This window comes from Struthio camelus, chromosome 10 (assembly GCF_040807025.1).
Source record: "Struthio camelus isolate bStrCam1 chromosome 10, bStrCam1.hap1, whole genome shotgun sequence".
NCBI classification, from domain to species: domain Eukaryota; kingdom Metazoa; phylum Chordata; class Aves; order Struthioniformes; family Struthionidae; genus Struthio; species Struthio camelus.
In genome coordinates, this window is record NC_090951.1 from 24,521,424 (window position 1) to 24,544,063 (window position 22,640).

The 22,640-nt window shown below is 57.1% G+C and overlaps 3 non-coding genes across 3 annotated transcripts; 2 read left to right on the plus strand and 1 right to left on the minus strand.

Annotated features, from left to right (window-relative positions):
• Nucleotides 1-16,902: 16,902 nt before the first annotated feature.
• Nucleotides 16,903-16,974, minus strand: TRNAE-CUC (transfer RNA glutamic acid (anticodon CUC)). The gene has a single exon. It is a non-coding gene; the product is annotated as a tRNA-Glu (tRNA).
• A 1,211-nt stretch (nucleotides 16,975-18,185) lies between these two features.
• TRNAN-GUU (transfer RNA asparagine (anticodon GUU)) lies at nucleotides 18,186-18,259 on the plus strand. Its single transcript has one exon. It is a non-coding gene; the product is annotated as a tRNA-Asn (tRNA).
• A 1,251-nt stretch (nucleotides 18,260-19,510) lies between these two features.
• On the plus strand, nucleotides 19,511-19,582 carry TRNAH-GUG (transfer RNA histidin (anticodon GUG)). Its single transcript has one exon. It is a non-coding gene; the product is annotated as a tRNA-His (tRNA).
• The last annotated feature ends 3,058 nt before the right edge of the window (nucleotides 19,583-22,640 follow it).

The following is a 22,640-nucleotide window of genomic DNA, read 5'->3' on the forward strand; positions in this document are numbered from 1 at the left end:
GAGTGGCTGACACACCAGAAGACTGTGCTGCCATCCAGAGGGACCTGGACAGGCTGGAGAGCTGGGTGGAGAGGAACCTCATGAAGTTCAACAAAGGCAAGTGCAAGGTCCTGCACCTAGGCAGGAATAATCCCATGCAGCAGTACAGGCTGGGGGTTGACCTACTGGAAAGCAGCTCTGCCGAGAAGGACCTGGGAGTGCTGGTGGACAACAAGTGAAGCCTGAGGCAGAAATGTGCCCTTGTGGCCAAGAAGGCCAATGGTCTCCTGGGGTGCATTAGGCAGAATGTTGCCAGCAGGTGGAGGGAGGTGATCCTGCCCCTGTCCTCAGCCCTGGGGAGGCCTCACCTGGAGTACTGTGTCCACTTCTGGGCTCCCCAGGACAAGAGAGGCATGGCGCTACTGGAGAGAGTCCAGCAGAGGGCTACAAAGATGATGAGGGGACTGGAGCATCTCTCCTGTGAAGAAAGGCTGCGAGAGCTGGGCCTGTTGAGCCTGCAGAAGAGAAGACTGAGAGGTGATCTCATCAACGTGTACCAGTAGCTGAAGGGGGGGTGTCGAGAGGATGAGGCCAGTCTCTTCTCCGTGGTGCCCAGCAACAGGACAAGAGGCAACGGGCATAAACTGCAACACAGGAAGTTCCGTCTGAACCTGAGAAAAAACTTCTTTCCTGTGAGGGTGACAGAGCACTGGAAGAGGTTGCCCAGAGAGGTAGTGGAGTCTCCTTTGCTGGAGATATTCCAAACCCGCCTGGACATGATCCTGGGCAATGTGCTCTAGGTGACCCTACTTGAGCAGGGGTGTTGGACTAGGTGATCTCTAGAGGTCCCTTCCAACCTAAACCATTCTGTGATTCTGTGATTCTGTGATTCTGTGATTCTGTGATTCTGTGATTCTGTGATTCTGTGATTCTGTGATTCTGTGATTCTGTGATTCTGTGATTCTGTGATTCTGTGATTCTGTGATTCTGTGATTCTGTGATTCTGTGATTCTGTGATTCTGTGATTCTGTGATTCTGTGATTCTGTGATTCTGTGATTCTGTGATTCTGTGATTCTGTGATTCTGTGATTCTGTGATTCTGTGATTCTGTGATTCTGTGATATCATTGTTTATTTTGGATTTCTTGTTAGTATGTTTTTCTTGTCACTCTTCATTTTGCTTCTCAGTTTGCAGCCATGTTATCTGTTCCTGAATTTGACTGTTCATTGCTCGTTGTCACTGTTCATTTAGCGAATAAATTCTATTTCACTGAGTGTTTCATTTTACTTATTGGTTGTTTTACTCAGCGTTCCATTCACTGTAAAATATATCCAGTCTTGGGACATTGTTTTTCTCTATTCACTGTTCCTTTGGCTTTTTTTCTGCCATATTCTCTATATTTTCTTGTTTCTTGTGCCTATTATGACTCTTCCTTTTGCTTGTTTTCATTAAAATAATTTGACGTCGAGTTAATATGGCTGGCCAGTGGACTTCTTACAATGGAAGAAGGCTATGAGGAGACAGGCAAGGGCTTTGCACTCATGGAGCTCGGGGAAGTACATAGGGAGTGACTGCCCACTACTCTTGCAAAGAAAGCTGAAACATAGATAGGAGTGAGGGGGTGCCTTTGTTCTAGATGAACGGCTGGATGAGCAGCGTGTGTCAGCAGAGTGGGCCAGCTGGCTATATGAGTGGAGTGGATCAAGTGGCTATTATCAGCTGGGAGAATCAACTCACCGTGAAACTGTTTGTCCCTGAGCTAAATCAAGAGTGCAGACGTCTTCCTGAAATAGCCAGATCAGCAGGGGGGGGAGGTGTGTATATATATGCAGCTTAGCCCAACAAAGAATATGAAAACTGAAGAAGAAAGAGTAGTTTGAAGGGAGTAACAGGCTTAAGTTAGTTTAAACCCATGTATTCCTCCAGGCACTGGGGATGCCCAGTGTTTTGATGGTGGGCATGTTATAGAGAACAGCAATGAGAACCACATTTGTATTGTGATTCAACTGCATATTGCAATTGCTATACTCTGCTAACTGTAATTTGTACTTGTGCTGTGATTTAAGTGTGTTGCTGTACCACTCCACTAAATCAAAATCCTGTGTAATGTCAAATAAGCAAATTTGGTATTACATATTAACTATATTAATTTTACATTACACATTAAACCCTCTATATGTGGAATAGCTACAAGGCCCTGCTTAGAGAGTGCTGGACTCTGACAGTGGGGCAGGGACTGTTCCCCACAGGCAGTGTGAGCCAAGCCCACGAGTGGGTAGGGGAGAGTTCAGCTGTAAGGACAGGAGCAGAGCTGAGCTGTGTTGTGCTGCCAGGGCCAGGGGCTGCCCCAGGGGGTCCCTGTGTGCACAGAGTCTGCAAGATGCACCCTGGCTGGGGTTAGGGCAGACGCTAGGTGCATCTCAGCCCTCAAGAGCAGAGCACAAAGCCAAAGCCAGAGGCCAGTTGGCTTCCCCCACGAAATGTGGTTCAGGGTCACCATCCCCCACCCCTGCCCTCTCCATGTCCTTCTTGGCAGCCTTAGCCCCCGTCCATCCTCCACTCCCATCTACCCAGCATGGCTTTGGGTGCTCTGGGTCTGCCCTTCCTTGTGGTTCCTGTCACAGCTGGGTAAACTTCACCTACCTCTCTCCCCTCGCCCTCTCAGCTGTCCTCACTGCAGGGGCTTTCTGATGCACTTGATGGCCTCACAGCGCTGCCACAGCAGCAACCTCACTTTCCCAGCCCTGGGTTTCTTATCCCCGTCCCAGAGGACAGCAGCCACAAAGAATCTTTTGGTACTGAGCTGAGAAACTTTGGGGATTGTAGCCAACATACTCTGGGATGTTCAGGGGAAGGACACAGGAGGGGAGAGAGAAGGAATGAGGCAAATCAAGGAGAAAAAGCATGGGAAAAAAGGGGCCAGTTGGGGCAGCCTGTAGAAGAGTTTTTCCCAGGTATCTTCCCACAGAGCCAGGATCAGGCTCTCCTGCTGTGAGTGTTTCCATGGGATACATGGCTCCGGGGGTAAAGAAAGCCCAACAGGGCTCTGGAGGCTCTGGGCTTACTGTGAGCTGATGGAGTGGTACTGAGGGATCCAGTAGGCACATGGAAGACCTGGCAGCCATCGCAAGCTTCTGAGTGTGGGCTATGGGCAGCCCTTGTCTGGGATCCTGGGATCCTGGGATCCTGTATCCTGAGAGCACCTGCTTTAACATCCCCTATTTACGGGATCATCAACCAAAAATGGGACAGAAAGGCAAAGCTCAGGCTGCTCTGGGAGAGCAAAATCAAGGTAATTCCCATCTTCACTGGCGGATACGCCATTTCAGGGTGACAAGGTGGGGAGAAAGTCCCAATGAGGGATAAAGGAATGGAAGAGGGAATCAAGCTTCCATTAGATCAGCGCCTCTCAGCCAATTTTAACCCTAGCCCTTCTCCAACCACCCTCTTGCACCTCTGGGGCAGGCCCAGTCATGAAGTTGCTAAACCAAAGAAAATGCCATAAGATGAGCTTTTCTCCCCAAACCAAGCAGGAAGAAATAGACTAGCGGAGGAGAGAGGACTCAGAAATGATCTAAATCCCATCAGATCACACTGGAAGAGGGCAAAACTGGAGGGCAGGGCTAAAAGTGCCACCTTGAGGGGTGAAAATCAAGGTGGTTTGGGGTGAAAAACAAGGATTAAAAGGGAAACTTAACTGTCAGTAAAAGCCATGGAGACCCAAGCTTGGAGGATGAGGTCCCAAACTCTCTGCATAGCCAAGAGGATTGAGGCAGAGTAGGGTTGGGAGCATGACTAGGCTCCATCCCTGCCTCACCAGAGCATCTCAGCTGGGGAACACCAAGATTACAGGGCCCAACAGCTCCAGCCACCTAACAACTCCAGCAGAGGAACAGGATGCCCCACAGGACTGTTGTGAAGATGCTGGAGATGTTTAAAGCCAACCCCAAAGTTCCACTGGAGAGACATAGAGGAGGGGGGAACGTCTAGCCCTGCAAAAAGCCTTAGGGTGCTTCATGGGGCCTTCGAATTAGCACTGTGCCTTAACTGGCTTAATTAAGAGCAATAATGGGGGTGGGGGGGGCATCTACTACCACTTCCGATGGGAATAGGGTCAGGATTAATTAGCTAGAGGAAATGAGGGATGACCTTGATACTTCCTAACTTCCCTAGAGATGTGGCTCCAGGGATAGCGTTATCTCTCCACCTTAGCTACCAGCATTTCCCTTCTAGTCTGCAGTGTGCCCTGCCACTTCGTCTCCTGGGCTTTTGTGTATCTGAGCATGCTGTCTGATGGGTACCACAAAGGGAACAGCCAAGGCCAGCCTGCCTCATCTTTTGAGCAATCTCCCCCATGTGCAGTTCTGATGATTAAGCACTGACATAGAAATCCCCACGACGCTGGGGGACATGTAGAGCTTGCCAGTGAGCCCTGCCAGGGTGTCAGGGAAAGCAGTGGGAGGGCAGCAGCTTGGCAAGGATAAATTGCTCCTTCTCCACTCCAGGAGGTCAGTGCCAAGCTGCAAGACAAGGCAGCACAGCACAGTTGAGGAAGAGCCCCTGCCCTCCTCTGTGCTTGGCCCAAGGCTCACTCCAGCACTTGTGTGGCTCCTCACCCTCTCATATAGCCCAGTAGGGAGGCCCGGGGCTGGTCCAGGCTTGTGTTCCTGATGGGATCTGCAGTGTCGTGGGCCAGGTTTCTCTTCTCTGCCTCTTCTCCCATGGCTTTGAAGCTTCCCCAAACATGCAGTATCACGGGCAAGACCCCACGGTGGGAAACGGAAGATATTTGGACACTACCTGCTGACCAAGCAGGAAAGGGAGGAAATGAGGCTGCATCCCTAAAGGAGGGCTGCTCAGTAGAGAGGGGTGAGGAGAAGGCTGGAGAGAAGAGTTGTGGTCTCAGCAAAGAGCTGGAGGGCAGAGGAGGGGCCTTGCTGCTTTAGGATGCAGAAGCAGGGGTGCTCCTCGCTGGCTAACAGGGATCTTCCTGCACCTAGCCAGAGCCCTTTGGCCCTGAGTGCCCAGACTGCAAAGTTTGGAGATAGGAAAGTCTAGCAGCTGTTCCTGAACCAGAGGCAACTAAAGGGGGCTTCTGCTGGAATATGTGTGCAGCAAACGCAGCCTTGGAGGCTCATGGATCTCACAGTCTGCACCCTACCACAAACCCCTGAACCCACCTTGGCCCTCCTGCCTCTCCCCTCGACCCCTTGGCCTGTGCCCAGGGCTGCAGGTTTCACATGGTTTTGGGACTGCGCTGCCCCTCCTGAAGAGGATGGGGTGTGGCAGGATGCCATCCCCACAGGCAGCCCAGGCTTTACCCTTGGCAAAGAAGAGAGAAGTTTGAGCTGCTGAAAGCCCTACTGCTGGCATCGCTGTGCCCAGGGGACAGGACTGCAGCTGCAGCACCTCCAAGGGAGCCTTCATGGCACAGGCAAGACCCTCCAGTGCTGCAGGATGGCCATGACCCACTGCAAGGCTGATGTCTGGAGGGCTCATGGCACTGAAAGGACACAGATCGCAGGGGTCCACCAAAAGGCACGTCACTTTTAGGTAGTGTTTTAAACTCGTCCCTTTACTCTTCAGGAGACCTCAGGCCTTTGGAAGCAGGCTGATTCCTTCATTCTGCTGCTTCCTGTTCTATTTCCTTTTTTTCCTTTGTAAAATTGAATCCATGACATGGCACCATCTTGTCCCCAGTACCTCAATGCCCAGCTCCTTTTCTGACATCAGGAAGTGTCAGGGCCTGCTATGGGGAGGGGGTGCAGTGGGGGCTCAGCTCTGCTGTGCAATTCTGCCCCTTCCCCCCACCAACCCAGTCCCAGGCAATGGTGAAGAGGGGCCTTGGGAGGGTCAGGGGGCCCTAGGTAATGCAGACCTCCCTGCTCGGGGCCTCTCCAGCAACATCACACACAACCCCATGGAGATCCTCATGCATGTTTATTTAGGTGTTGTGTTTTAAACTGTATTGATACATACATGTTGAATTATACTTACTGTACTATAAACTTAACTCTATTACACACCTATTGCATAACTAGGCTAGGATGGGAACTCACTGCACTGCCCTGCCCTGCCTGGGTGCCAGGCTCAGTTCACAATGCCTTGGGGAATCTGTCCAATAAAGAAACTTCTCCTGACAACGCCTCTGCTTCTAGGCACACGCATGACCATCATCAGTACTGAAAACATCCCCCTTTTCCCAGTCATCCCAGGACCCTGATGACACAGAGGCCCTTGCTTGGCCACCAGCTCCCGCAGGACCCACTCCCAGCTCTCATACACTCAGGGGGTGGGGGAAGGAGGAAGGGGGGCGATCGAGACCAAGCTGGCCTCGATCCCCACAGGGCAAGGTGTCCGGGTGTGGAGCCTTGGGGAGACAAGGATGGAGCGTGCGGTTTGAAAAGGGAGAGCCAAAACGCTGGAGGAATCCTTTCATCGTCGGCAGCCACAACTTTCTGGTCCCACAGGGAAAGCCCACCGCTGAGTGCCCAACCCCTGCCCCTGGGCTGGAAGGGTGCCTGCTCCCAGGCCACAGCCTGCAAAGCCTGTTGCTCTCCCACGAGGGGTGCCAGGGAAAGACCGGACCCCCTTCCCCTCCCCTCCCCTTGGGTGCTCCTGGGTGTGGAGGGAAGGCCAGTGCAGGGGAAGGGGAAACAGCACCCCCAGCTGGAGAAATTTACCAGAGGAAGTGCTTCTCTTGGGAATTCTGCTGCCGATTCAGCTCTACCCTCTGCTTCCACTCTTCCCGACGCGCTTGGTAAGTCTCCAAGAGTTGCAGGGTGTGGCTTGCTCGTACAGAAAGCTGCCTGCAAGAGCAGGGAAAGTTCCCTCTCCCCTTCTGGCTGAGGCCCTCCTGCCTCTCCCCTCGACCAGCCCCTGCACGCACGCTCCCGCTGGTGGTACCCACAGCCTTCAAGTGGCAATGCAGCTTGGGGCTGCCTGGCACCAGGGTCCAGCCCAGGTCATTGCCATGCCAGGAGAAATCAGGGGACGCCATACCCAGCCCCATGGCTCCCAAGATGGGCTTCCTCACACCTCGGACAGGTGCTGCCACTCCAGTTTTCCAGGCCGGGGCTGGGCCTGGCGCGCACTTACTCTTTGCGCAGCCGCGGCAGCCTCTCTGGCTTCCTCTTCTTCTCCTCAGCTCGGGGCAGGAAGGCAGCAGCGCTCTCCTCTTTCCCAAGCCACGGCACTGGTGAGTGTGGCTGAACCTCGGGCAGCGTTTCCTGATGCCGCCAAGCCTGCATTGGGGCCAGAGGACAAATTTGAGGCTGCTTCTGACCTCCCTCAGGCGCTCTCACCTCTCAGCCCTGGAGAAGCCAGCAACTGCGGGGCCTGTGCGTCCTCCCGCACACTTGCTCTGCTCTGGCCTCAGAAACCCCCATGCCAAGCACTGCCGCAGGCAGGGACCCTGGCCGGGATTCACCACCGTTGCTTGCTGGCTCCATTCTCTCTTGCTGACATCGCTCGTGACAGGGTGAATGAGGGCAAGGAATGACCGTTTTTCAGCGCTGCAACCGTGAAATCAAACGCTCCAGTGGGGTTCCACCAGTCAGACCCCAGCACGGAACCACTGAACGGGGTCGGTTGGAGGGGACCTCTGGAGAACTCTCGTCCAAGGCCCCGCTCCAAGCGGGGCCAGTTAGAGCAGGCTGCCCGGGCTGTGTCCACCTGAGGGTTGAATAACTCCAAGGGTAGAAGTCCCACAGCCTCTCTGGGCCCTGTTCCAAACTTTGACCACCCTCATGGTGGAAACGCGCCTCCCAACAGCTAGCCGGAATCTGCCTTTTTGCAACTCTACGTCTTGTGCCTCTCACCCTGTCACTGTGCGCCTCTGAGAAGAGCTGGCTAAGTTACCTCTAGCCTTTCCCCCGGGTAGCTGCAGACAGCAAGGCGATGGACCCTTGAGCCTTCTCTTCTATGGGCTGAACAAACACAGTCCTCTCCACCTCTCCCTTGGACACCAGGTTCTCCAGCCCGCTGGCCAGCTTGGGAGCCTCCGCTGGATTTGCTCCAGCATTCCAGAGCCTCTCTTGCATGGTCGAGCCCCACCCTGGACCTAGGGCTGGCTCCAGGTGAGGTCTCCCAAGGGCTGAAGAGAGAGGACTCGTGGCGTCCTTCACTCGGCTGGCTACACTCTTGCAAGCACAGCCCCGCCTGTGGTTGGCCTTCTTCCCTGCAAGTTCAAGGGAGGGGGCGACCCAGCCATGCCCCCACCACAGCACATTGCTGCTCCTCCCCTTTGGCTTTTTGCAGCAGCTTCTCCCTGCCAGGCATGGGCAGGCAAGCTTGAAAGACCATGGCCACCTGGCCTGCTCTTTGGGGGGCAGCAGTACCACTCGGACTTGGAGACCTCCACGGCTCCGCTCCTCGGCTTACCTGTTCTGCCCTGTTTGGCTGCCTGCAAACAGGAATTGCAGTCCGAGGTCTGGCTTGACGAGGTTCTTGCTGCTTGCTGTCCTCGTCCACCTCAGAGGAGCTCTCCCGAACTGTTTGCAGCAGGCTGAAAACACACAAGCCGGGTGAGGTTATCGGAGTCCCGGATGAGACCGGTCTCCATCTTGTGCTCACAAGCAGCGGTGTGCCAGCCTCTGCAGCACAAGACAGTGCTGCTGGAGCATTTGGTGTATTTGAGCCCTTGTGATCCCGTCAAGAGTGAGGGAAGAACGCCTCCAGCTGTAGCACTCACATGAGGCCCTACAGGCCCTAAGGAAAGCTCTGGATGCCCAGGTGTGGGCCCTCTCTGGATGGCACGAGGAGAAAACCAGTGCCATTTGCCACGCCCGGAGCCTGCAGAGCCCGCTAGCCGCCTCCTGCTAGGGGCACTAAAGGCCGTGAGGTGGTCAAAAAGACTCTGTTTTGGGGTGAAATGGGAAAAGGGGAGGCTTCTAGTAAATTGAATCCAACCTAAAAACCAGGGAAAACGGACACCGCTCTCTGTTGGTGGGGGAGGATGGTCTGACTTTCACGTTCCTCTGGGAAGTGCTCTCATCTACGCTGCAACCAAATGAGGTCCCTTGAAATGTCTAGCAAAGCAGAACAGCTTTGCTGCAACTTCTCAGCTGCTGCAACACCTCTTGCATCGACATCGGTCGTTGTGACACGAGTTGACAACCTTTCAGAGTTCATACCGACGGCGTGTGCGACGGAAACAACTCCTTCCCAGAATGCCAAAAGCACACGGTCACCGGCATGCTTTGCTCCAAGAGCCTCACCTGGCAGCTGGCTTGTTTGCCCGGGTTTTCCATTCTTTCCCTCCCTTTGAGCTGGCCCCAGATAGCGTGGGCGGAGAAAGCCTTTCTCGAGAAAGGAGGCGCTCAGCAGGAGGACTCCCTGGAAGTAGGAAGGGCGGAGACTCTTCAGCAAGCATCTCTGTGAGCGTTTGAACAAGAAGGACAGGCAGCTGTGCTCCAGCTTTGGATCAAAGAGCCCGATTGCCTCGGAGCTCTGCTCCCGAGCAGGTCTTAGGCCCTTGCTGACACAGAATCCTGTCCAGCTCTTCACTTCTGCAGGGCACCCTTCTGCCCTGGAGTACTGTGGCTGTTCTCCTGCTTTCTCTAGCCCATAGGCTTAAAAAGCGGGGCTTGGCTGGGAGGTGCTGGTGACCTCATGGTACCCTCTCCTTTGGGGCGGCTGCGGGCTGGAGGGCATAGTGCCACACGAGAAGGGGAACAGATTCCTGCACATCTATAAGGCGCTCACATGCACAGACTTGCTCTTCTGGCGCATCCAGCCCAAAGACATGCTTAGGGAGATGCACAGCACAAGGCCTGCAATTACCAGCCTCCACAAGGAAGCCACGTTTTGGCACAGCTTCGCAGCCTGTCGCCACTCATCTCCACGTGGTCTTCCTCCCCACTTTCCAGCGTGCTGCTTCCCTGGGAAAGGTAGACCCCCTCCGCCACTGGCAGCTCAAGGCAGGATTTTGATCCCGCGCAGAGCGCGGAGGGATCTTCCTAAATTCCTAAATGCCGCTGCACAGACAGACTCCTGCAACTAAGGAGCAGCTTGCAAGACACACCAGGGCATGGAGTCCCAGGGCCAAGTGCCCCTCAGCAGTGGCAGCTGCTGCAGTTGGTGCTGCAGGACTGCCCGGAGAGCCCCTTCCAGGAGGAGTCCCCTGAGATCTGCCGTGATGAGTAAACAGAGGCACAAGAGAAGCAGCCTACTCCGCCGGGCATCGCCTTTTCAGCTTGGCTCCAGCCCCGTGCTGCGGAGGCCAAAAGGAAAACAAACACACCTCTCTCACCAGTCAGCTGTGACATTACCTTTTCCCTCAGTCTGCTTGTTACGCGCTCTGTCCTTTGCCTCCCGGCCTTTGGCGGCCTTCCGAGACCGTCTGGGGGAAGAGGCTGGTCTCACAGGCGACATCTCAGTCTCCGTCCTGGAAACAAGAAAGGCACCAGAGAGAAGCTTGACACCAGAGGCTCGCAGAAACCTGCGACAGGCTTGCCGTCAATCTAGGAAGACCAAGTCATGCAAAGACTTGTTGGCCGCCCTTCAGATGTCACACTGACAGAGTGTACGGATGAAGCAACCCCTTCGAAGAACTCCAAGAGTACAAGGGCACCCTCAGCCCTTTTCTCCAAGAGCCTCACCTGGCCGACGACTTGCTTCCTTTGCTCTTCCGCCCCTTCTGCTTTTTACGGCCGGCGCCAGATAACGCGGGTGGCACAGGCCTTTCTTGAGAGAGGAGGCACGCAACGGGAGCACTCCCTGGAAGTAGGAAAGGAGAAGGCTCTTCAGCAAGCGTCTTTGTGAGCACTTGGGACAGGCAGATGTGCTCCAGCATCGGATCAAACAGGCTGATCCCCTTGGAGCCACGCTCTCCAAGAGGTCTTGCTCCCTAGGACGTCCTTGGCACACGCTAGCAGCCTGTTGACAGTCATCTCCAGGCAATCTTTCTCCCCACATTCACGTGCCCGGGATCCGTCAGAGAGGTAGACCCCCCCTCCCTTCCCCTCCAGCATAGACACCTCGCCGCCAAACGTCCTAAAGTGCTAAAGTGAAAGAGGAGCTTGCGCTATCCACCAGGGCGCAGCGCCCCGGGGCAAAACTGCCCTTCAGCGGCACCAGCTGCATTTGTTGCTGTTGGGCCACCCTGAGACCTCCTGCCATCCAGAGTCACTTGAGATTTGCTGCGAGGGGTAAATAGAGGCACAAAGAGGCAGTCTACTCTCCCAGGCACCGCATCTTGACCAGGGCTCCAACCACCTACTGCTGAGGACAAAGGGAACACACGCATGAACACACGCACGCATGCACACTCCCTTCTCTCTCACAAGTCAGCTATGACATGACCTGTTCTGTCCATCTGCCCTTCTTCTTCAGTGCACTTCAGGGATCCCTGGGAGGGAGATTCCGCCTCTTGTTTTTCAGCCGGAAGCGTCAAATCAAATCTGGAAAGGAGAAGACGCCAGGCTGCAGAAAAGGCACCACGCTCCCTTTGCCGCTCGCATTCACAGTCCGTTGCCAGAGAGCTTTGAGAAGGCCTGCCAAGGCCATAGCTTTCCAAAGCAGAGTACGCAACATCCTTGAGAACTCTCATTCTGAGGAACCGGAGAGGCACAGGCCAGACCTCCGCGGCGTGTGCGCACACGAGAGGCCCCACCAGTCTGGGCCAGGGCTTCCCTATCCTAACGCGGAGAAAGTGTACTCCAGGCCTCCTTGCTGCCCCTGGAGACCATCTCGCCTCCCCTCCTCCTATTCACCAAGCAGGAGCTGAGACCTACTCCACAAACGTACTGTGGCAACACGAAGACACTGCCGGGACCCATGCGAAAAGCCACACTTCCTCTTCCTGAAACCACCAGGGGTCTCGTCCCTGGGGCCTGAAACAGAGACAGAGGTACGTGAGAGCGTTCCGGCGACATGACTGCCTTGCTCCTAAAGGCAGCAAATCTTTCTTGTGCTCAGGGCAGATGCTGCCACCGGGACACCCTGAAACAAAGTTTCCTCTCCAAATGCTAGCCCTCAACTAGGAAAGCAGAAGATGCACAGCTCAGAGCTGAGAATGAGGGACCTCACTGCCGGGTGTTTCGCAAGGGCAAGAGTCAAGACAGTCAACGAGGATGCTCCTTCTCTGTTAGTGGAGAAGTCAGGCACAGGAGAAGGCATTCGATTAGCCAGGGTCTCTGCGGGCCGGGTTTTGCCGGTTGGCTTGCTATGAGCCCTCCTGGAAAGAGAACACCTGGCTCGGACCTGGTGTTAGCCTCACAGGCTCTCCAAGGATTTGGGTGGTTGCATCCATAGCGTGGAAGAGGAGCGAGAGAGACCCAGCCCTTGCTTTGCCTTTGCCCAGTGGGTAAGAACCGGGAGTGCCACATGAGAGAGCTGGGGAAGGGCATTGGGCTGGGATGAGGAGACAGGCTGGGACAGGGTGACCATCCCAAGCAGAGCGTGAATGCAGGCCTGGGGCAGAAAAGAGCCGTTCATGGCAGTGGGACGCCAGGGACACTGGGAAGGGCTGGTCAGTGCAGACGGCCCAGCACTCAACCATGGCTTTCTGCGAGGCGAAGTGCCACAGATACCTGCCTGCGTCGTAGACTCTTTCCCCAGAAACTGCCTGCTTTTGAGCCCGTAAAAGCCTCGCCATTATCATTTCTAGCACAGAGAGTGGGATGCTGGGCCAGCCAGAGCCTTGGCCTAACGCGGGGCAGCTCGTCCTACGTTCGCCTCTGTTGCCCAGTCCACTGCGTACGAGAGAAGGACGCTAGAGAGAGTTGGCGTGGCTGGAGACCGTGGCTGCCTCGCTGGCCGGGAAGGTCCTGGCAGGCCAACAGAGATCAGTTCAGTTGTCCTTTGACAGCTGTCCAGAAGAAGTAGGCGTAGCACGGGGAAGTGCTCGACTTACCCCGAGCAGAGCTTCTAGCAGCTTTCCAGTGCCATCCACGGTGAGGAGGAAGTCATCGTAAAATCTCATGGTCACTTCCTGGTCTCGTACGGAGAGAATGCCAATGGCCTTGAAGACAAAGTCCACGGCCTGTCTTTTTGAGATGGCCCGAAAGAACGCCATCACGGTCTCCTGTATGCAGCACTGCACCGTTGTAAAAGGCATGTGGGCGCACACGGGTAGATCCTCGTACCTCAGAGGGACGATTCTTACGTCACCTAGACAGCAGCAAAGGAGGAACAAAGGCACCTCTGCAGCAGGGCAGCGGGCTCCAATCACAAGGTGACAACACTTTCTGGCAAGACAGCGCTGCCTCAGAGCAGGCTCTTGAATCCTCTGCTACAGTGCCTAGGAGCGGTTTATGGAGTCCCTTCTGGGAAGAGTCAGAGCAGCCTGCAAACTGAGGTGCTCAGGGGGCAGCAGTGATTTTGCCAGTGCAGGAATAAAAAAGGGAAACTAACCATTTGGTAGGACCACGTTACCGGAGGGCAGGACAAGTAGGGCAGACGGGTGCAGGTCCCATGAGAAAGTGCGTGGTGCCAGGCCATTGTGACTGTGCCCGCAGCCAGTGCCCTCTGGCTAAGCCTATGCCATGTCAGTAGACGCAAGGAAGAAGCAAAGTGCAAGGACGGCACAGCAGCCCACAGGGTTCTTCTACCCCCCACCCCGACCCCCACCCCCACCCCCACCGCCTCGTAGTCAGCAAATGTCTCCGCTTTTGGGGCCAGCGTCCTATCCCTCCCACGCACCCGGCTGAAGGCATATTACCAGGAAAGGACACCCAGGGAGCCTTTCTGAGCAGTTGCTCCTGGCTGGCCTCTGCAGCATGAACAAGCTGAAGTTGTTCTCAGGCCAGCCGGAGGCATTCAGTCATGTCTTCAGAGCAGTTTGCATGCGCCTCAAGCTCGGCGCAAGGGCAGGCAAAGGTTTTAACGTGTCTTCTTACCAGGAACATCTTCTTGAGCGCACCTGGCCTGGTATTCCTTGGCAACAACCTCCGATATACGGAACATGGGTCTCCGAACAATCGAAAGCTCACCGTTCACGGAGCACTCGTAGTGTTTAAGGACATAGAATATCCCCACTCCTAATACCTTGACACCCTGAGAGCAGCAGCGGGAGAGAAGGAACAAGCATAAGCAGCCTGGAGACGAAAAACGGACCGAGGGCTTGCCCGAGCGTGGGGATGCTGCCCTGGGCCCTGCCCACCCCTAGCATGCACTCTCTTCTGCTTTATCTTCTGCCCAGCACTCTCTTCTGCTTTATCGGGACTTCCGTTGTTACCGCTGGTGCCAGAGAAGCTGCTCTGTGGCACATTTGTCCAGGACAGTGTCCTGCGGGGGTGCTCTTTCTCTTTTCAGGGGAGGGAAGCAACGGCACGCCGTGGCACAGGGGTGTCAGGACAAGGCAAACCGTCAGCGTTTCAGGAGGGGAGGACCGAGCCACAAGACCCACCTTGTTCTCTGCCAAGTGCTCTAGAATGTATTCAGAGACGCTGTCCCAAATGGTAACAATCTCTGGAAAGCAAGGGAAAAATCCAAGTCAGCAAGCGCACAACCATTAGCACCCTGCTCACCAAGGAGGTGACCGGTGCATGTGAGACGAAACATACCGCCACCCCAATTCCAAACACGCAAGGCGCTCCACGTGGCGGGAGCTGCAGAGCTGAGCTGCGAGGACACCTCTGCCCACTTCTAAGCGAGGCTCCTGTCCTTTCAGGTGGGCATGCCTGAAAGGCATACCCGCCCGCTAGGGAAACGGGGACTAGCTTTCCACGCCAGTGAGAGGACGGTGCCGTGCCCACAGGAGTCGCCCAGGCTCAGGGCAGCCCCAGGTGTCTCCCCTGCAGGAGTCCCGGCTGCCAAACTCACCGCTGGGCCACCAAGGGACGTGCAGACTGGTCTCTCGTGGCACCCACTAGCCCTGTCCAGCCCTGCCCCACAGAGCCCAGCCTTTCCATAGCTCTTCTCCTAGCTGATATGCTCTACAGCAGTCAGGAAATACCTCCTGCAAGCCTTACCGTAGCGGCTGAGATTCCTGAGCGTTGGGAACACGTCTGGCCACAGGTTCTCCATCTTTGCGCCCCCTCACGCTCAATGAGGCCCTGTAGCAGGAGGGGGAGGAGGAAACTTCTCCTCCTCCTCCTTTGCACTTCCCCAGGCAGGCTCCAGCAGTGTTGCGTGGCCTGCCTTCGCCCTCTCGTTGCGCTGCAAAGCAGCTCCTCCAGAGAAGAGCGGTGGCGAGAGCAGCACCCGAAAGCTGGGCTTGCCCAGGCCTTGCAGGGAAGTGCAGGGAGGGGCCCCGTGGCGGGAGGGGAGCTGTGGCTGTGATGCGGCATGTCCCACTGTGACCCCCGCCCGCGTCACCAAGAGGCTGCCAGGCCTCCCGCGACACCCTCCCCCAGACCCTGCCAGGCTTTGCCCACCTCAGCCAAGGGCAGCTGCGCTGGCTGTTTTGGGGTGCTGCCCCCACCCCACGCCGTGGCGCAGCGAGAGCCATGGCGGGGGCGGGGAGGGGGAGCTCACCAGTGTGGTGGCCCCAGATGGGGACGCTGCGCTGCCATTGCTGGCCGCAGGGGCTGTGCTGAGCTCTGCCCTGAAGGAAGGAAGGAAGGGATAAAGGAAGGAAGGAATAAAGAGGAGCCTCGGCAAAGCAAGGGCTGGTGCTGGTTAGGTATACCACAGCCTCTCTGGGTTCTGGAGTCTGGAGTCTGCCTGGGCTCTGGAGTCTGGCTCCGTCTTCTTTACTCCCCCCATCACGTATTTAGACACACTGACAAGAGCCCCTCTGGGCCTTTGCGTCTCCCGCCTAAACAATCCCAGCTCTCTCAGCCTCTGCTCGTGTGACGGATGCTTCAATCCCTCAAGCCTCTCGGAGGCCTTTTGCTGGACTCGCTCCGGCATGGCCATGTCTTTCTTGTACTGGGCCCAGCGCTTGTGGTACAGGTCTCTCGCTGGCACCTGCTGGACGGCTGCTTGACCTTCCCTCATCACGACTCTAGGTGGAACTAGAGCTCCAAGCGCCCTGTGCTCAGGAATGGCTGACAGAGCTCGCTGGAGCCTGTTAGAGCTTGCGAGAGGTCACAGCCTCCTTTGGCTCAAACTGCTGCACCTGTGTGCTGCCTCGGTGAGCTGTGCTCTCAGCAACGGCTACTTCCTTTCCCCCCGGGCACTGTCCAAGAGTCCGCCAGGACCGTCTCCAAACCGTGCCAAAGGCCGTGCGAATGCAAAATCGGGTCTGGGAGCGTTAAGCGCCACCCCTTGTGCACCAACATCTCGCTGCACTGAGGAACACCTGTGCCATGGCTGAGTGTGGGGGGCAGGTGGGCTTGTTTCCAGGGCTTTTTTCAAAGTGACCGGAGTTGTCCAGGACGTAACAGAACCAAGGGCTGGCTCAGGCTGTGACTATCAGCAGGGCCTAAGCACTGGTTGTTATTGCGAGTCCCCTGTGGCGTAGCAGCAGGACGCGACACCTGGGTGCTGTCAGGGCCCTGAGGGCCTCAGTGGCCCTGACCAGCAATGCTCCACACACCCTGCCCATGGGCCCAGGAGCCCATTTCAGCTCCTCCCTGGGCCTTCTGGCCCCGTCTGCACCAGGAAGCATGGGAAGGGTCTCTCATTGGCATGTGCAGAGCAAAGCTTCACTGCAGAGTCGCCTGCTCCTGCCTCTGTGGGACTGGGTAGTGCAGGGATCTTAGGACTGAAAGACAAGGCAGCTCCTGCGGCAGGTGAGTCACGTCCCGCAGACCCAGAGACCTTTTCTCTGTCACCCAGCGCCTCCCAGGAGCCCTAAGGAAAGGGTATTCTGCAAGGGGATTTGGCAGAAGACAGGGCTGCCCTGGAGCTGGCTGCACAGGCAAGCCCAGGATGGCTGTTGTTGCAACAGAGGAAACGCCCTGTTCCTCGTGCCTGCTCAGAGCTCCTGTGCGTCTGATAGGGTCCCCTTCCTTCCACGCTGCCCCCCAGGTGAAAGGCCTCACTTGCTGTGGCAATAGGGTTAGCCCTAAGCCTAAGCCTAACCCTAAGCCTTTCCCTGGCTGGGAATCGAACCCAGGCCGCGGCAGTGAGAGTGCCGAATCCTGACCACTAGACCACCAGGGAGGAGAGGCCCAGCCTGCCTGTGCACCCACTGGTGGGCACCAGCCCTGCCCTGCAGGGGACCAACCCCTCCAACCACAGCCCCCCACAGCCGGTCAGGAAGACAAATTGCCGTGGCAGCCCGAGCCTTCCCAGGCAACTCTGCAGGCATTCCTCCTTCTTTCTGAGAACGAGGCCCTCAACCAGAGCCTCTGGGCAGCAGGCACCCTGCAGCGGGAAGGCCCAGGGAGTGCAAGGTGGCGGTCGGCGGGGAGGCTGGTCACCGCTGGACACAGGTTTGCGCCGTGTGCTATTGGCAGCGTGGTTGAGGCAAGGGGGCCCTGGGGGCCCTTTCTGCACAGTCTAATGCCCTTTTGTGCTGCTGAGATGGCCCCGGCTCTAGTCACGACACGCTGCCAGGAGGACACAACCAGTCCAGCTTCATAGCTCCTAACAGCTTGGCAAAAACACCCTCCTGCATTAAATTCAGCTGCAGCTCTCAGAAGTGTGCCTCTGCGGGACAAAACTGCCCGTCTTTCCATGTCAAGCCAAGAGGGCTCACACATTGCTGCGCTCATAGAGCAGCTGGCTCCCTGGGAGGGGAGTCTGTCCTCTGCCAGGGTCAGTCGATGCCCACGCAGAGAGGAAACCACCGTGTGCCTCACTCAAATGCCTGCTCTGAAGCAACCCCTGCGCCAAGCTCTTCTTATTCCGGAAGTCTCTGAGAAACGGTCCGGAGGGCGCTGACAGGGTCCGATGGTGCTGGGGCTCACAGGAAGCCTAGACACCACTCAGCACCTATGGGCAGTGGACCCCAGGTGCTCAGGGCCCATCCAGGAGAGGAGCCTCCAGCTGCTGGCACCACTGCTACACCTTGCTCTGGGCAGGGGTGGCCAGAGGGAGCGGAGCAAATCCCTTGCCCTGAGTCCACCTCAGCCAGGTCAGCAGTGCTGTGTGCGTGGCTACTGTCCTGCCTCCAGCATCAGGAGCAGAGCAGGCGGGCGGGCACGGGAGAGAGCTGCACCCACCAGCTCTCTCTTGACGCACAGCGTGTGGGAAAGCGATGCTGGAAGAGACTGAGAAAAGGCCTCTCCTCAAGCCGCCTCCACCGCGTGGTGCGTGCACGTGCCCTCCAAGGACATGGCCCAAGATCAGGGGCATTGCCAGTCCCTCAGCACCGAGGTGTGTCATGGCACAGACGGGCGCATCACTGAGACAGCCCTTGGTCGGGGGGGGTCTCTGTGGCGCAATGGGCGAGCGCGCTCGGCTGTTAACCGAGAGGCTGGTGGTTCGAGCCCACCCAGGGACGGCCTCCTTTTGGCGGCACACGTGGGCTTGCCGGCAGGGACCCGCTGCCGTGGAAAGTCCCTGAGCAGAAAATCACAGCTGGGCACAAATCACAGCAGCCTGAGACAACAAAGCCCGACAGCACGGGCTTCAAACCCACCTCTCCAAGAAACCGGAGCCAAAATCCAGCTCCTTGCACCACTCACCTATACCCACCAGACTGCAACACTCCTGTCCTGGTGCATGGGTTGGGCTGGGGGAAGTCTGGATTGCCTCTCGCCAGGGGACCGATGCCCCTTCCAGCTGTCCTTGCAGCACAGTGCGAAGCGTGAGCACGCTCTTGCTGCAGGTGGCAGCCAGCAGTGGGAGCGGGCTGCTTTCCGAGGGCAGGCAAGCAGGCTGCGAGGGACATAGCAAGGCCAGTGAGGCAGGGACCTCCCTGGCAGGGCACAGGCCCTCAGCACCCGAGCAAGAAGGGAGAGCTGGTTGAGTGTCAGGAACGAGGGCCAGGCACAGAGCAGTGGTTGCCAGCCAAGTCCAAAGTGCTGAGACGGGTCTGAGGCCAAGCTCTGGAGCCCGGTCAGCCAGGGAAGGGCAGGGTCAGCGAGGTGCATGGCGGCCAGGGCCGGGCATGGCTGCAACGTAGCTCAGGCGAGGAGCAGCTCCCTTCTGCTGAGCCACCTCCGCCACCCAGCGCAGCACTCCTGCAGCTGCAACCTCTCGCCAGGACCTCTCCCAGCAGCAGGAGCAGAGCAAGTGGGGAAAGGACCGTCGCTCTTTGTGGAGGTGCGCCCACAGGCTCACACTGCACCCCAGGGTGCGTGGTGGAGGGGACACTTGAGCAGAAAGAGCCAGGGCTGGGCACGGAGCAGTTCGTATCCCCTGTGCTATGCACCTGCCTTCCCCCCTACACCACCCTCTGTCCAGCTGGCTACGCGGGGCCGCTCTTTGCAGAGTTGTCCTTTCCTCATCGCCAGCCCCTGGACATGCCCCGTAACTTCCTTCAGTCCAGTTCTTTGCCATCCCCAAGAACTGAGACTTCTGAAAAGGTGAATCTAGAGTGTGAGTTTGCCTCCCCTCTCCCAGGGAGGCACATGAGGGCTTGCGCTGTTCGGGTGCTGCTCTGCAAGGACACAGACTCGCATTTTCTGACTTCTCCCTGCTAGCCTGCCGTCACCTGACAGCTCTGGCTGCTCCGCAGGAGGGCAGAAGGCAGGAGGGCAGGAGGCAGGAGGGACAAATGGCCCGAGGAGGAAAGGCAATCACATGGGCAGCTGTGATCGTATAGTGGTTAGTACTCTGCGTTGTGGCCGCAGCAACCTCGGTTCGAATCCGAGTCACAGCAATGGTTTTGCAAAGCCCGCCGGGTGAAAAGGAGAGTTGGAAAAGACACGGGAGGCACCCGCAAGGGTAGGCCAACGGGTTTGTTTCCAAAGATGCCATGGCCTAGGAAGCTCTTCTGTGCTCTCTGTTCCAAACATTCAGTGGGCTCGTGCCTAAAATGATTTCCTGGTTTCTAGTGATCGTGCAGTGTCTTCTGCTGGGGGGCTGCCGTGACAGCTACCCCTGCTTCTGGGAAAGCAGTCAAGCGTCTCCGTTCTCCAGGCCAAGCTTGAGAACTGAGAGACTCTGCCTGGAAAGTGCCCAGCTTTTCACCTTTCCTTTCCCTTGCCCTTGCTCTCCGTGTTGCAGTCAGGGCACTCTCAGCTCCACACACAAACTGCCCTGCAGCCCCAGCCCACCCGCAACTGCCATCCCACGCCATAGAGACCCCCAACACAAGTAGCTCTTCCCTGGGAGAAAGAAGTCGCTTTTTTTTTTTCTTCAGGGGGAGTGTGTGACTTTTCTGAGGTTATGCCACCTTGCTGGAAGTCTTAAGTCCTGTTCCGGCCAAGCTGTAAGCTGGCTGTGGGAAAGAAACCCTCCCTGGAAAGGCAGAGCTGCCTTTCTCCCTTGCCTGCTGCAGAGTGAGAGGCGCTGTGAGGCAGCAGCTTTTGCCTGCAGCTCCACCGCAGTGCTCGCGTGTAGAGAGCCAGGAGTGCTTCCTCCTGGCCTGGCTGCAGGGGGAAAGGCTGGCTAGGAAGGCTCTGCCACAGTGAGGCTGGGCAGCTGGTGCTGGGAGAGTGTCCGCCTGGAGGGCAAATGCTGAAGAGCAAAGGAAAATGTTAGCATCTGCGCCCTGAGTGGGGTCTGGATCCTCTGCGGAAGAGAAGGGAGGAGAGCCCAGCTCTGCCTCCGGGGCCCCAAACCGAGCGCTATGCGGGCAGAGCCCAGGTCAAGCCTGGAACGGCCCCGAGCGCTTCTGGTGTTCCAAGGTGTCTGTATTGGCAGGTCCCAGGATGTCTGGCTTGAGACAGATGTCACTGCTAGAAAGCTGCACCGCCCAAGGGAAGAGGAGGCACTGCATGATCAAAAGCCCATGCTCCAGGTGAGGCTTGAACGCACACCCTCAGCATCCCTCCGCTTAGCACTGCTGTATAAGTACTGCGCGCTGGCCCATTGCGCCACTGGAGCACGCTTGGAGAGGCGGACTGGAGCCCACGAGCAACCATTGTTGCCTGCGATCACCATGGCTCTTCAGCATTAACCGGGCACCTCAAGTGCTTTCCTCTTTGTCTCGTCCAGCAAGGAGCAGCCATTGCGTGCCAGGCTTGCAACATTCACCAGGGCACGGAGTGCCAGGGCAAAGTGCCCCTCGGCAGGGTTTAGCTGGCTAGAGGCAGGAAAAGGGAGGCCACAGGCGACCCAGGGCTGGGACAGTGCGGTCGCTGCTGTGGCAGCCCTGTGAGGCCATTGAGTGCATCAGAAAGCCCCCTGTAGTGAAGACAGCTGGGGGAGGGGGCGAGGGGAGGCAGAAGAAGGACACCCGACTGCCACAGGGACCGTGAGTAAGGGCAGACCCAGAGCAGCCAAAGCCATGCTGGGCCAATGGGAGTGGAGGCTGGAGAGGGGCTAAGGCAGCCAAGAAGGACACGGAGAGCAGCAGCAGGGAACACTGGTCCCAAACCACATCTCGTGGGGGAGCCAACGGGCTTCTGGCTTTGTGCTCTGCTCCCGAGGGCATCTGGGCTCTGGCCTAACCCCTGCCTGGCTGTCAGAGTCCAGTAGTCTCTGCAGCAGCATCTTGTAGCTATTCCACACAGGGAGGGTCAAGAGGGACCTCACGGAGCTCTCAGAGCGAGACGAGACAGAAGGGTCACCGCACCAGAAAAGCCAGCGGGCAGTCCCCCAAAGCAGCAGAACGTCGCCCTTCCAACTCCCCACTGAAAACCAGTTCTTCTCTTTTAAACTGACAAGCACTTTTCTGGAAATCAGGGTCAGCACCACTTCACGAGTTGCATGGCCAGGGAAAGCTGCCAACTAAGCGCACAGGCAGGGCAAAACAGTACTGGCTGAGTACTCAGCTTCTGGACCTCCTTGGCAATTTGTTGGTCCCTGCAGCAGCAAGGCGGTCCAAAGCCTTTGCCTCTTTACTACGCCGAATGTCTGCCAGTGAAGCAGGTGCTTAGTAAGAGGCAGCACTTGCAGGGAGAGTGCAGTGTTTGGAGCATCAGGCGTTACTGGGACAAGGAAGACGACCGAAGAAGAGGCTTCTCCCAGCAACAGACCGAAAGGACACGGCCATCACCCGCTCCTCTGGGAGGATCCACAAAGCCCCTTCCTGTGTTTGATGAAGGGCAGGGAGATGCTGTGTTCCCGGGTCAGAGGAGGCGCATGGACAGGCTTCAAGGAGCCCAGGATTTGAAAAAGGCTGACAGGGCAGTCAAGCAGCTGTGAGCTGCCTGTAGTTTACAAGAAGCTACTAGGTGCTGCTTTGAAAACCTAATTCAAGAAAGCGCTAAAAAAACCAACCGCAGCCATGCGGCAAGAGAGGAGGAAGGTCTAAATGAGGCACGTCCACCTCCAGGCAGCAGGCAGGAGGTGGGTGGTGGGGACACCGTGCGCCCACCAGGACATGAGCACAGCCCTGGGGGGGCCGCCACAAGGAGCAGCCAAGGGCCGACGGAGGCCCAGGGACAAACATGGCCCATCCCAGGTTTGCCTGGCTGGAGAGCACTGCAGCTGCAGAGAAAAGCCAGGCATCTGCACTCCCAGGTTGCCGCACCGCTCTACCCCACAGCAGCTCCTCCTCTGCCCTTAGCCTTTCCCCATACAATCCGGAGAAGGGCTCCAGCTCCTATAGCACCCCTGGGGCTGTGGGCCCATCAGGTGTACGTGTGTCCTGGCCACCATGCTGTGTGAGGGGTGTGTCCGCTGTGCAGTGTCTCTGTGCGTGTGGAGAGCGTGAGCATGTGTGCGGATGCATGTGCAGTGTCAGGGATGTGTTGGGCTGGTGCATGTGCACTCTGGCGGTGCAGTCCTGGCTGTGTGTGAGGGTCTTGGGGAGTGAGAGGTGTGAGCTC